We start from the raw sequence: 13,107 nt of genomic DNA on the forward strand, positions 1-13,107 counted from the left end.
TCAGTCGAAATTCTGATGTCGTTTGGCCGCCTCGGAGCTGTGATTTGACACCGTTAGACTATTATCTTTGAGCGACTGTCAAAGATAAGTGTTATGTGGACAAGCCAGAGACAATTCAAGCCTTGGAGGATAACATTCGTGCATCCATAGCTGAAATAAAGCTGCATACAATCGAAAATGTATTAAAAAGCTGGACCAACCGTATGGCGTACTGCAAGGCCAGCCGAGGCAGCCATTTGAATGAAATTATATTCCACAATTACCCGGAAGGATTGTACCTTAATATGAAAAAATAAATTTTGAATTCGGATGAACCGTTTGTTTTTTTTGTGCATGTTTAAAAAAAAGTTACATTACATTATTCATGCTTCACAGTGTATTTATATGTTTAAAAGTAAACAAGCATTTTAATGTATTTTTCTTACCAACTAGAGCCTGATACGGCTCGATATCTAAAACACTTTATTTTTTCCATACTGAATTTTGGTAAAATTTTTACTACTCATTCGGGTCGGGTACGGGTACAGGTAATTTTTAATCGGGTACGGGTCGGGTACGGGTAAAATTTTTTATTTTTGTTCGGGTACGAGTAATTTTTTTTTATTATTGATCGGGTACGGGTAATTTTTTAAATTTTCGATCGGGTACGGGTCGGGTACGGGTAAATTTTTTTGCTGATCACTCGGGTACGGGTCGGGCACAGACTAACAGACAGGACACTCAAATTTGATTCTTCAATCATTTTAACGGTCATTTCGAATATTCCATTATTTGGGACAGTACTCACATGTGTCATGATGGCGCCACGTTACCCTATCAAAAACATCATGTCTGTCATCTAGACCGTCTTTATTTTTTTCATTTACCAACAGAGTTGCCATTCATACAGAATTACCTGTAATGTATTGTTTTGTATACGTCCATGCGAATTTCATGCAGGATACAGATTTAATACATATTGCCAAAGATAAACTGAAGATTACAATGTTCCATACGTTTCATTGAAAAATGTTGGGTCAGTAATCGTGAACCAGTTGGTTCAGTAATAATGTAATTTTATTGACCCTCCGTTAACAAGCGTCGACTAGTTCCGACAAAATGCCATGGAAACAATACAAGTTAGAAAGGAAGCACACATATGTTTACATTCAGCATATAATGATTTCTTGCCACAACTGATGCTTCATGGGATGAGGCTATAACAAACTAAATAAATTCTAGACAATGGTTCTAAGTAGTTTTCACTTTCTTATTCTAAGAATCACTGATATAAAGCGAAATTTCTCAATATCGTTCATACTGTAACTTGATATTTTTCCAAACATAAACAATCATTGTCATAGTTACGACGCATCTAGTGATCAGACACTTGTTGTTTTGCTTCAAAATACTCAAATTGACAGTGAACCGAGCTCATCGAGGGGTCCTATTCAAATGATACCTAAGAAATCGCAGACTACTCTATCTTGAGTTTATCTTTGATATTGCCTAAACTATATACATAATTGCGCCTACTTCTCATCCTCCAACTCAATAAAAAATCGAACCCGTTTTGTTACAATATTTACTTGCTTCTGGTCTGCCGCCACTTAATTTCGGGTGAAAACTACCAACACAATAAAAAATAGTCTAGATGAACAAATTTGAGTCGAATAAATGGTTACCCTCCAACATCAAGAAAAAGTTAAATATATTATCAACGTAATCCAATAAATCATTGTGACGATTCATTTTCAAATATTTTGATGAAATCAGGCATCCCTGCAAGCAGCTGATCGGTGTTGACAAACGAGGGGAAACCAACTAGTAAAAAAACTTTTACATAACACAAGGGGTGTACAGATAGTAAATAGTTCGCGCAGTACAATATAGGTGGAACTAGTGCATCACGAAAAATAATTTTTATTAGAATTTACTCATACTGTCATGTCTGTTAGTCTGTGGGTCGGGTTCGGGTATAAGAATTTCTATACCCGACCATCTCTACACGCCGGTGAGCACTCTGGTGTATGGTTTGCGTAGAAGAAGCGTGGGGCACGCAAAATCAGCAAAATAAAACCATTTATCGTTAAATTTTTAGTTTTCATTGCAAATTTTTCATAGCAAGGCCAGATCTACTCTATATTAACTGAAGTTCACAGAAGTGTTCGTTCAACATCACGCGCCAGTGATCACTTGGGTGTATTTAGGCGAGAGCACGTGAGTGTGATTCGTGCGAAGAGAATGTTATTCTCTCGCACCAGCTTCTTATTGTACTATACCTTATGATCAAAAAAGAACCGGAATTTTATTAAAAAACGCAAAATTTCAATTTTTAATAAATTTCTTTATTATCGCCTTCAAAGTACTCTCCTCCTGCGGCAATACATGCATGCCAACGCTTGATCCAATTTTCCATACAAGTTTTATAGGCCGCCGAAGGTATGGCGTCGTCGGTATGGCCTTTAGTTCACGCAGCGAATTTTCTTTTATGGTCTCTATGGTCTCAATACGCGTTCCCCGCAATGGCAATTTGAGTCTGGGGAAGAGGAAAAAGTCACACGGGGCCATATCTGGAGAGTACGGTGCTTGGTTGATGATATTGGTTGAGTTTTTGGCCAAAAACTGCGACACAATCAACGCTGTGTGAGCCGGCGCATTATTATTTTTTGGCACCAGCCGAGAAGCGACGCGTTTCAAACCTAAAACATCAGTTAAAATGTATTCGGCTGATCCATAAGAGATGCCCAACAACATAGCAATCTCTCTAATCGGTACAGAACAATTTTGCAACACGATTTGCTTCGCAGATTCAATATTTTCTTCAGTAACAGATGTTGTTGGGCGGCCAGGGATCATCATCATGATCCAAGCCTGTACGACCACCTTTGAAGCGTTTATACCACTCGTATGCCTGTGTTTTTCCTAGACACGATTCACCAAAGGCCTTTTCTAACATTTCAACGTTTCGGAACACTTAAATCCATTTGCAACACAAAATTTGATGCACGCACGTTGTTCTAAATTTTCATCCATTATAAAAATCGCCACACGAAAATTTTTCAACTTCTTTGTATAGACGCCAAACAAAAACTAATCGTACGATATGCGTCAAAATTTGACAGAATGTGTATAAAAGTGTTGCCAGCGTTGAGAGAATAAAAGTTTACCGATTGGACAAGCGCGGGAATTTTAAAATGAAAATTCCGGTTCTTTTTTGATCATAAGGTATGTTGACTTAACCTTAGAAAGCTCTCTTGACTTTTGACGTGAATACGTTTTGCTTCTCTATGGGCTCCTTTTCAAAATTTGCGTTGTGGAAGAATGCATAGAACTGAATATCTCGAGTTGTTCTTAACGCAGCAACGTAAATTCTTCTCAATGCCATCAGAAATATGATAAAATTTTTCACACACTCAAATAAAAATTCACGTTCGATTCACTTGAAAAATCACGTAGAATGGTTTCAAATGTCAAATTGGATATTTTACGTGACGAAAATGAATGTTATACGAACATCCCCTAAAATGAATAGAGTCATCACATAAGGTTTACGTGAATTGACCAAACGTCAAACAATCTACGTGAATTTCCAGTGTGAAAAACTCGATTTTGAAAATGGCGAGCAGTGGCCCTCGAAGTGTAAGTAGTGTAAATATTTGCGGGAAAAGTTATTTAATTACAATTTTTTACTCCACCGACCGGACCATTGCAGTATGAAAGTTTCCATGTGTTCAACTGGACCGAGTGCCTGCGTGAGTCCGGAAGTTTCCCCGTTCCTGCCGAATGCTTCAAACAGGTCGTCGGTATGAAGTTAGAGACACTGGAACCATGTAATGCGACTTCAACCTGCATCGGTAGTGTTGTGGGAGTTCTTGGATCTCGACTTCGGCTTCGGTTGGATGGCAGTGACAACATAAACGATTTCTGGAGGCTTGTCGATTTGAGATACCACGTCGTTATTAGTTGCTTTTTAAGCCATTGGAATTATATGACAATTTTCTGAAATAAATATTTTATATTTCATGGCATTTTTCATTTCATAGATTTATATCAAAATCTGGAATCTCCCTTTTGACTCCAACCAATATAAAAAATAGTAGTTTTCTGCTATCTAAATTTGATATGAACTGATAGATAAATGTGATATGAACAGTACATTACATTTTACCTATGAAACACTTAACTTTTACTGGATTATGCATTAAACAGCTTTTAAATGCCAGTTCATTAAAACCTACGTGAAAAGTAGGGTGGAAAATATTTACATAACTTTTCACGTAACTATAATATGATTATTATTTTGAGTGCAGTTTGAGATAATTATAAACAAATCAAAAATTTAGTTTTCAGCACATTTTTTTTTTAACAAGGATGAAAAATCATCATGCTTGCTTGCCGACATTTTCGCAATCGGACGACGGTTTTGGGGTAGTCAGGCACATATCAGACCCGAAGTGTAATTGGAAGAGTATAAAAGATAAACCAAAGTCAAAAATCGATCATTTCTTTCAGACACCGTGAGGACCACCAACAGCAACAACAACAGACTTTCTGCGCTTCTGGAACTGGAATAAAGTTGAAGATACAAATTCTAGATCCAAGAGTGGCAAAAACTCGATCATGAGGCTCGATTTTTTCTATTCATCTGCTCACCTCATGATTACGGATGTCGTAATATCGGTCGATTAATCGAGTAATCGATTAATAACCCTGATAATCGAGTGATTATTATTTGATTAGTTTGAAACTAATATTCGATTACTAGACTAATCGAATAGTTTGAAAAAATCAATAACAATAATCGAATAATTATTCGAGTAATCGTTTAATAACTCAGATAATCGATTAAAATTTAATCGAATAGTTTGAAAAACATACTCGATCATTAAATAACCGAGTAATTCAAAAAATCTCTACTCATGATTTACGATGCAATCTATAAAATCATTTTATTAAAATGATGGTAAAGATGAAACTCATCGCTGATCTAAACAAACACATTCACCTATACAGAGCACCGCTGACATCAAATTATGATGGGATTGATGGTTCTCAGTTTTGATTTCATAGCATCTAACTCTCATTCCTAGTTTTAAAAAGTGAGTACTGAGTTTGGCATCACCGTACTGAGCTACACCGGTGAGTGTACACCCAGAAAAATAAGATGGTAACAGCTACCATATGGGAGGTTAGTTTAACAATACGAGTATAGTGGTTTTCAGCACAAAATAAAATCAGATGATGTTAACAATATGCAAGCTCACTTTTACTATGAATGGTTTTGGCTCTAGAATAGTAATATTGAACTGTATATAGTATGAATAACTACTACAATTGAAATGTTTAGCATAACCATGATAGCATCTTATTTTTACATTGTACTTATTGTTTTAACTAGTTCCATGGTATGTTTGACATTTCACTTCTTTCAAATTTACCTGCACTTGTTAGCGCTAGAGCTTGTTTATTAATCGCTTGTTGGTATTCAAAATCACCAACTCGTTGCTCTCTTTAACGTTTTAATGTTTCCTTTTTATTTCTGTTATAAAATCGATCATAAAGCTTCCATATCCGCTAGATACTTCAGTGATACGACGTCATGCCGAAAAACTTGACATATTTGAAGGATTTGCAATATTCTTCACATATCAAATGATTTGTTACATACGAACAATTTTGCTTCTAACGCAGAAGGCGAAAGGCACACATTCGACGCCGTTTTATTGACCAAATGCCATCATAGACACATGGGGAGGATTGAGATAGGAACTTGTGAGCACTCAGTCATCTCATCAGTTACTCAGAACTGAAATCTCTCTAAAATTATTAAATTTAATGCAAATGAATGGTACTGTTTTATTCCAAAACCTTTTGAGAAACAACTATAATAATATTTGAGTGTGATCAATTTTACTTCAACAAATTTACTAACTTTTATCTCCTCAAATTAACCAACGTTATTTTTTGTGTGTACAGAGAGCGTACCCGGTGGATGTTGTCGACCCGCATCGGCCCGATCATCGGGCCGATTATCGGACCGATTGAGCACGATATAGGGCCGATTGCAGCGCTTCGATCGGCCCGTCATCGGACAATTCTGCACCATTTGCATCAACCGCGTCTACCTAAGAAAGCTTTATGTTTACATTATGTATCGCTAGAGAAACAGAGCGAAGGAATATCAAACAAGGCATTTTCGAGCCGACGTCTCCCCGATAGGGTGTGAAAGAGTGTTAAAAAATCTTTTGATTCGATCATAGAGGCTTTAACCTTAAGGTCATTCGCCTCTTAGGGCCAGAAAGACTATGGCCCTATGTTCGGGGTTGGAAATCCAACCCCGATATATCCCATCCCCTGAGTATCAGACATCCGCTCTCTGCTTTGGTATATCTTCACTCTTTTGTTCTACCGATACACTATGTAAGCTCGAAACGCAATCAAAAGCTTTCGTGCACGATGCGTCCGATGTTCGGTTTTACTGGGTAAGAATCCGCTTGTGAGAAATTCTGACAGCCGGCAGAAGTCGGGCACCCCACTGCTATAGTCCAATCCACGTGCGAATGTGTTGGTGTGGCTATTCTCAGCAGTTGAAAGGTTAATGCTAGTGTGAGTGTGTCGAAATAACCCAGTGAATTTTGTCGAGCCGCATCGTGCCAATTATTGAAGATTTATATGCAATAAAAAACACTGCAATGCCAAGAGAACAGTTGAGAAAGACATAAAATCGTTCATGAAACTCTATATCACGTAATGGTACTGTCTTATACTTGGTTCATTAGTCCATAGCTTACGAAATTCTATATGCATTTTTCGCAGTGTATGATTATGAGTCAAAAATGTTTTTCCTCAGTGTAAAATTGAACCCACAACAAACTTTGACTTCGGCTCGCACACATTCCAATTTCGTATATGAATAGATCTGCGCACTCTGCATCGGTGTGAGTAACAGAGACGTCAAATTGCTCAATGGAAGCTGTTTCCTGAAACCAATATGTTAAGCAATGTTCATACCATACAATCAAACCAAACTTGTTTCAAAAGTTAATTTCTTCAAACCCAATATAAATATAACTCTAGTATTCTCTATAAAGTAATTTGACCTCTTTTTGAATAAGAAAAAGAAATTGTGGTTTATTACAGTTTGATTATATTCCATCGAAATCGTTTTCTTATGTTGGTACAACCGCATGAAGAAAAATGTGAACGTGTGAGCATTGCTTAAACACAGCATTTGACAGCGAACTAGAACCAAAGAACTAAAATTTTCGGCTTCAAGCCAATTGTATGCAGATGACAATCGTGCCACCGGGGTGGATTCCAGCAACTGTTAAAATTTTGCAGGCGAAATTGTGTCATTCACTTGACACGCACGTCTTGTAAGATAGCTCTTCTTTCTTTTTCTCTGTTTGACTTCAGTTGATATTTGTCAATCCTGCATGTACATCTAAATATGAGAATGAGTATTGTGACCAGGTAAATGAAACGAAAATACTGGTATATTGAGAGAAAAGGCATTGCATTCTGCCAGTTTTGTATGGAAAATATCCGGCAGAAACAGAACCGTAGTAATCGCTAGGCGAAATTCTCTGCCGGAAACGGTTGTTGCATTGTTGCCAGAAAACAAAATCTGCCAGGTACATGCAAGCGGGAAGAACTTAGAGAAGAACTTACTTCGTTTGACAATGTATTGAAACTTTTTATTGGGGAATTTTCTTAAAAAGTTCAAAAAGAAATTACACCGAAGAAAATTTTTACTAAAAGCGGCCCTTACACGAGAATTATTGTCATTTTTAATGATCACTAAGTGATGATATTCCAAATGTGCATGGAGAACTCGTCATTACTGTACCGTACACGTTCATCAAAATGGTATTATTTTTAGTAATCATGTAGGTCCGCTAAAGATCTGAAATTAGAATTATTTTCGCGAATTTGTTTTTCAGTGTCGGAAAACAACTGTCAAAAATAACCATGCTTTCGAGCAGGGTTATTTTTGACAACAACAAAACAACTGCTCGACTGTCAAATTTTAACTAAAAGCACAGAGAAGAGACATCCAAGCTCATACAAACTTTTTCAAAAAACCTGTGTAAAAGTAAAAATTCGTGGAAAATCATGGTTTATGATTTTGTACGTATGAATGATCAGTGTATGTAAGTTCGAACTCAAGAGCCCATAAGCGATTTGTTGGCTGATCAAACGCCTTATAGGCGAATTGCTACTTGATCATTTATCAAATAATCGTTATAACTTTATCAAATAATCGTTAAATTTCGTTTACACATTGAGATCTCTACGTGGATGTCTGTTCTCTGTGCTAAAAGAAAAATAATTCATGAGATGGGCCACAGCCTTAATTTATAACTTAATCTCAAAATCCAACCATTAGAACAAAGGTTGTCCCAGACATGCAAACAGTACCCAACCTCACTTCTTCGAATTCGATATTTCTTCTTACATTCCACGGAAAGTTACTGAATCTTTAATGATCGATTTTTGTTACCAAATTTTCACACGTTTTAAAATGTTAGTATTCGATTCAAAAGAAAAAAAAGTTCAAAGCTCGCCACTCGAGCAGCGCAGCGATCGCTGAAGAGTTGGTTTGATTCTTCAATAAAGATACACATAATTAAGTGTCGAGTTTTGTCAGTGTGTGAGAATATCTTTTTTTTTATAATTGCACTATTTATGTACCATTTAATTCCACTATTTCACTGTCACGTTATTACATTTTCACAAAGTCACTATACTTTAATGAAGCAAAGTCACTATACTTTAATGAAGCATAAAACCGATACACTGAAGAAGGATGTAAATAACATTCCGAAATACGCGTATCTGTATTGTAACGTTTGTTATGCTTCATTAAAGTATAGTGACTTTGTGTAAGTGTAATAACGTGACAGTGAAATAGTAGAATTAAATGGTACATAAATAGTGCAACTATTGAATATATTCCGCTAACAGTTCCAGGCAAGGGGCAAATCACTCTAAACTCTAGACAATCTCATACTAATAAACTCGTCATTCCAAAATAATTTTCTCTAATTTCATTTAATCCCAACTAGTCTAGATAAGTTTGGGTAATTTAAAACTAATCCAACCTAGTTTTGCCTAATCTTGTTTGAAGTGTATCTGTCATTCGAGCTCCCACGCAGAGATGCCATTTATACAGATTTATCTGCATTATAAAGATTTTTACATGCGCATACAGATTTAATACAGATTTCTCAAATTAAATACAGATTTATACAGATACCACAGAAAGTAAGAAAGAAATAATGAAACTTTTCCGTCTGAGCGTGTTTGATTGCCAATATTAAAATGAAATTTTTTTCGTGCAGCTGTTTAATGATGAACGCTGAAATACATTTATATCATAATTTGAAACCAATTTGAACTGATGTTCAAGGAAGTCATGGCGTCATGAAATTTTATTGTCAGACTGAAAAGTTGTATGACCTGACTTGACGTTCCGTATTGGGCGTTTGAATTCCATGTTCGAATTCCAAGTCATCATTTTCAAACGAAAAAAGTATATGGATTTGCAATTCAATTGTGATTGATAAGAAAAAAAATTAAATTTCGTCGTTGAATGTTCTTGTCAGTGCGGCAAGGACTTACGATATAAAGGAATGCTCCTTGCATCTGCCATTCTATAACAATAATCTAATGGAATAACATCTTTAAACATCATTTTATTTCCGAAATTTCCTTTCATTAGTGAATACAGATAAATACAGATTTTTTATACAAAGCAATATAGATTTTCTATGAAAATATCTGGCATCTCTGCTTCCACGTTTACAGATTCTTATGTCAAAATAATGCTTTTCCCGATCTCGGCTAAACCTAAGACAAGACCTGACAACTGGCTTCTTATTCTTCCTTCCGAATCATCCTTCTCGTCATTTTCGCCCTGTGGAATAAATACCAACGTATCGGCTACAGTGTAGCCACAGATAACAGATATACAGGCTCACATATGAACTGTGTGTAAAATTTGTTCAATCAGCGTGGCGAACACTTGCAGATGTCACCACGATCGACACGAGGTGTCACCACTATTTGGGTGCCGCTTTCACATGAGCAGAGATGGCATTTCACCAGAGAGATACACGCTAGAGTCAGAATTGTGCCACACCGATGATGAAAAAAACGAAGCACCGCACAAAGCGGAAAGCGCACTTCTTCTCAGTGTCAAATAGACAGCATTTGAGTGTGTGCTTGCGGTTAAAGCAGCTGGCGCGAGTGAAACACATTCTCTTCGCATGAATCGCTCACACGCGCTCTCGTCTAAATACACCCAAGTGACCACTGGCGCGTGATGTTGAGCGAACACTTCTGTGAACTTCAATTAATAGAGAGTAGACCTGGCCTTGCTATGAAAAATTTGCAAGGGAAACCGAAAATTTTACGATAAATTGTTTTCTTTTGCTGATTTTGCGTGTCCACGCTTCATCTACGCAAACCATACAGCAGAGTGCTCACCGGCGTGTACACCTCTGTGAAAGTATCTGCATCCACCTCAGATAATTTATTAGCTAATGCTCTAGCTCTTTGGTGCGATTCAGTGGAAGAGGTAAAAGGAAATAAACAAACGCACTCATGATGCGTGTACACTTTACACCAGGGATGCAAACTGCCTCCCCTTCTTTATTACTGTAGTCTGTTAACCCACATTTACATTTTTTATTATTCGTACTGTACCACGCTGCTGCATCCAAACTAAAATTCTATTACAGTAGGCATGCGAAGCAGTATCGCGTTAAAAACTACCGCCGAAATCACCGCCGCTTGATGTAGGTAGAAATTCTATCTTTCTAAATTTTACTGTCTCCTTGTTCGCGCTACTGTAGCACAAAAAATGTAGCTCGCTACGGTAGAAAAATGTACTCTGCGCTGTAGAAAAAAAGTACATTAGTGCGATAGAAAAATGTACTTTACCACGGTAGTTGACAGTTGTATCGAAGAACAGTAAGCGCCTATATTCTTCGCTATTTCAAAGATTTTCGCTTATTCAGAATGTTTATAAAGTAGTATTGCTAATATAATTTATTTAAACCCGGTTTTAAGCTTTTGATCGTTGCCAGGAGGTATTAATGGTTGGTTTTGCCAAAGGGTATTAATGAATTATTTTCCTCGAACAAAAAATGTTTTGAAGTAAAATTATTAAGTTGCAGAATTATTTATGTATTTCAAATAAATGAATTATGTAATCGCTGTGAGAATCAACTTTTGAATAGAGGCTCGTAGGGCCGAGAATCTTATACTGTTTGAATCAATTCACTTAGTTCGCACAGTGACTGTGTGATTAGTTCAATAAATTATTCATGTTTTCTGGACTTGTTAATTGATGGACAAGTAAACTCAATTCGACTTTACTGGTTCCGGAAAGTAGTGGGTGAAAGATATTTTTGAAATAGTTTGATCGATTCTCACTAACTTCGTATAAAATTTAAAGACTAGTTCCGAAATGACATATTTATACGTGTAAAATAATTCAAACCGTGATATGAACAAAACAATAAAATCAATTAGTATTTCGATCGAAATGAATGAAAAACTCACTCAGAATGGAAATACTCGAAACTGTCTGCCTGTTAGAAGATTTCGTTATTTTAAACACAGTACTAAAGAAACAAATTAGAATAGTAACTTAAACTGCCATAGTTAGATTCATTATACTCTATTTGTACTACCGTCAATCATATGTATTAAAAGAAGTTTTGTACTGTGTTATAATATGCAGATCATCCAAATTTATTTCCATTGGTATGATCACTGTCTTGCTATCCTCGTCAGCTGATTATTCATTTATATTATTTTTCCAAAGGTGTCGCATTAGAAAGAGAAAAGTTGGTGCTTCGTATATCGCGTTCTCTCTGACAGCAACCTAAGGACCACCTGAAAAGTGTTGACTTATGACCACTACCGTTTTTTACACTTTTCAATCTGTTACGCACTAAACACAGAATTGAGTCAAAATCGGTTATATCAATCGAAAGCTTCCCAAGAAACAAATGCACCTAGTGTTATGAAATATCTGTATATTTACATGCCTAGGGCCACTTCAGTAAACACGAAGAAAATTAAATCTCTGATACACAAATAATTTCAACTGCACTGACTCTGTCAAACGGAAACCTTTATGATAATTGTTAGTTTAGGTTAGGTAGAGCTAACACCCACGCTATATCTGAGAAACGCTAGAATGGCGACTTAGCCCACAGTGGGAAGTTTGGGCCACTCTCCTCTAATAAGAAAAAATATTGCTGACTTTCGAACAGCTCAACAATAAGATCAGTGAAAAGTATCATTTACCGATCGATCGGTAGAGCTGAGCTGAGACTTATTTCTTCATAATTTTATACTGAATTATTTTTCGCTCCATACTGAAGTTTGAGGACATTAACATAAAAATTGTAAATACACGAGATTGGTAAGCTATAGAGCATTACTGCTATTTTGGTCGGTTTGGATTGAAACCTGGTAAAATATCATCTTTGGTCCCACAAAATCGATTTATTCAAGTGTGCTCGAAAAAACATTAGACTTACTGCTCAAAATATGGAAAATATTCAGATTTCGAAGACTATATGTTTCTGAAATCATTATTAGCTTTTCAATTTCAGTAAATTATGCAATTATCCGAAATTTAATTTGTGCTGATGATGATCGCTAGAAAGCATTAAATTAGTATATTAGTAAAACAAAAGTTTACCATTTGTATTTTTTATCCTCATGTTTACCGGAATCAATTAAAATTCAACGCAGCTTCTATAGATTTTACGATGAATTATTCTTTTGCTTGGGATTAACCAAAAAAAAAATTTCTGACTAAAAATGATTTCCACTTCGAGTCACTAAAAGTCTAAACGTAGCGAAATACATTTCTTTAAATTCGACATTTGATTTTTCTAGTTGGGAAAGAGTTGTACAAGCAATTCTGATCGTTCAATAAAAATACATCTTCAAAGATAGTAACATCGACAAAAGGTTCGTAGAAGAATTCAAATTTCTTTTTGTCCTCATTTGATTAGCTTCTATTGGGTTGTAAACACAGCCTAAATATATTGTATGCATGGCTAGATTACAAGAAAAGGCACCTGTGTGTCCGTTCAA

Source organism: Malaya genurostris, chromosome 3 (assembly GCF_030247185.1).
Source record: "Malaya genurostris strain Urasoe2022 chromosome 3, Malgen_1.1, whole genome shotgun sequence".
Lineage (NCBI taxonomy): Eukaryota > Metazoa > Arthropoda > Insecta > Diptera > Culicidae > Malaya > Malaya genurostris.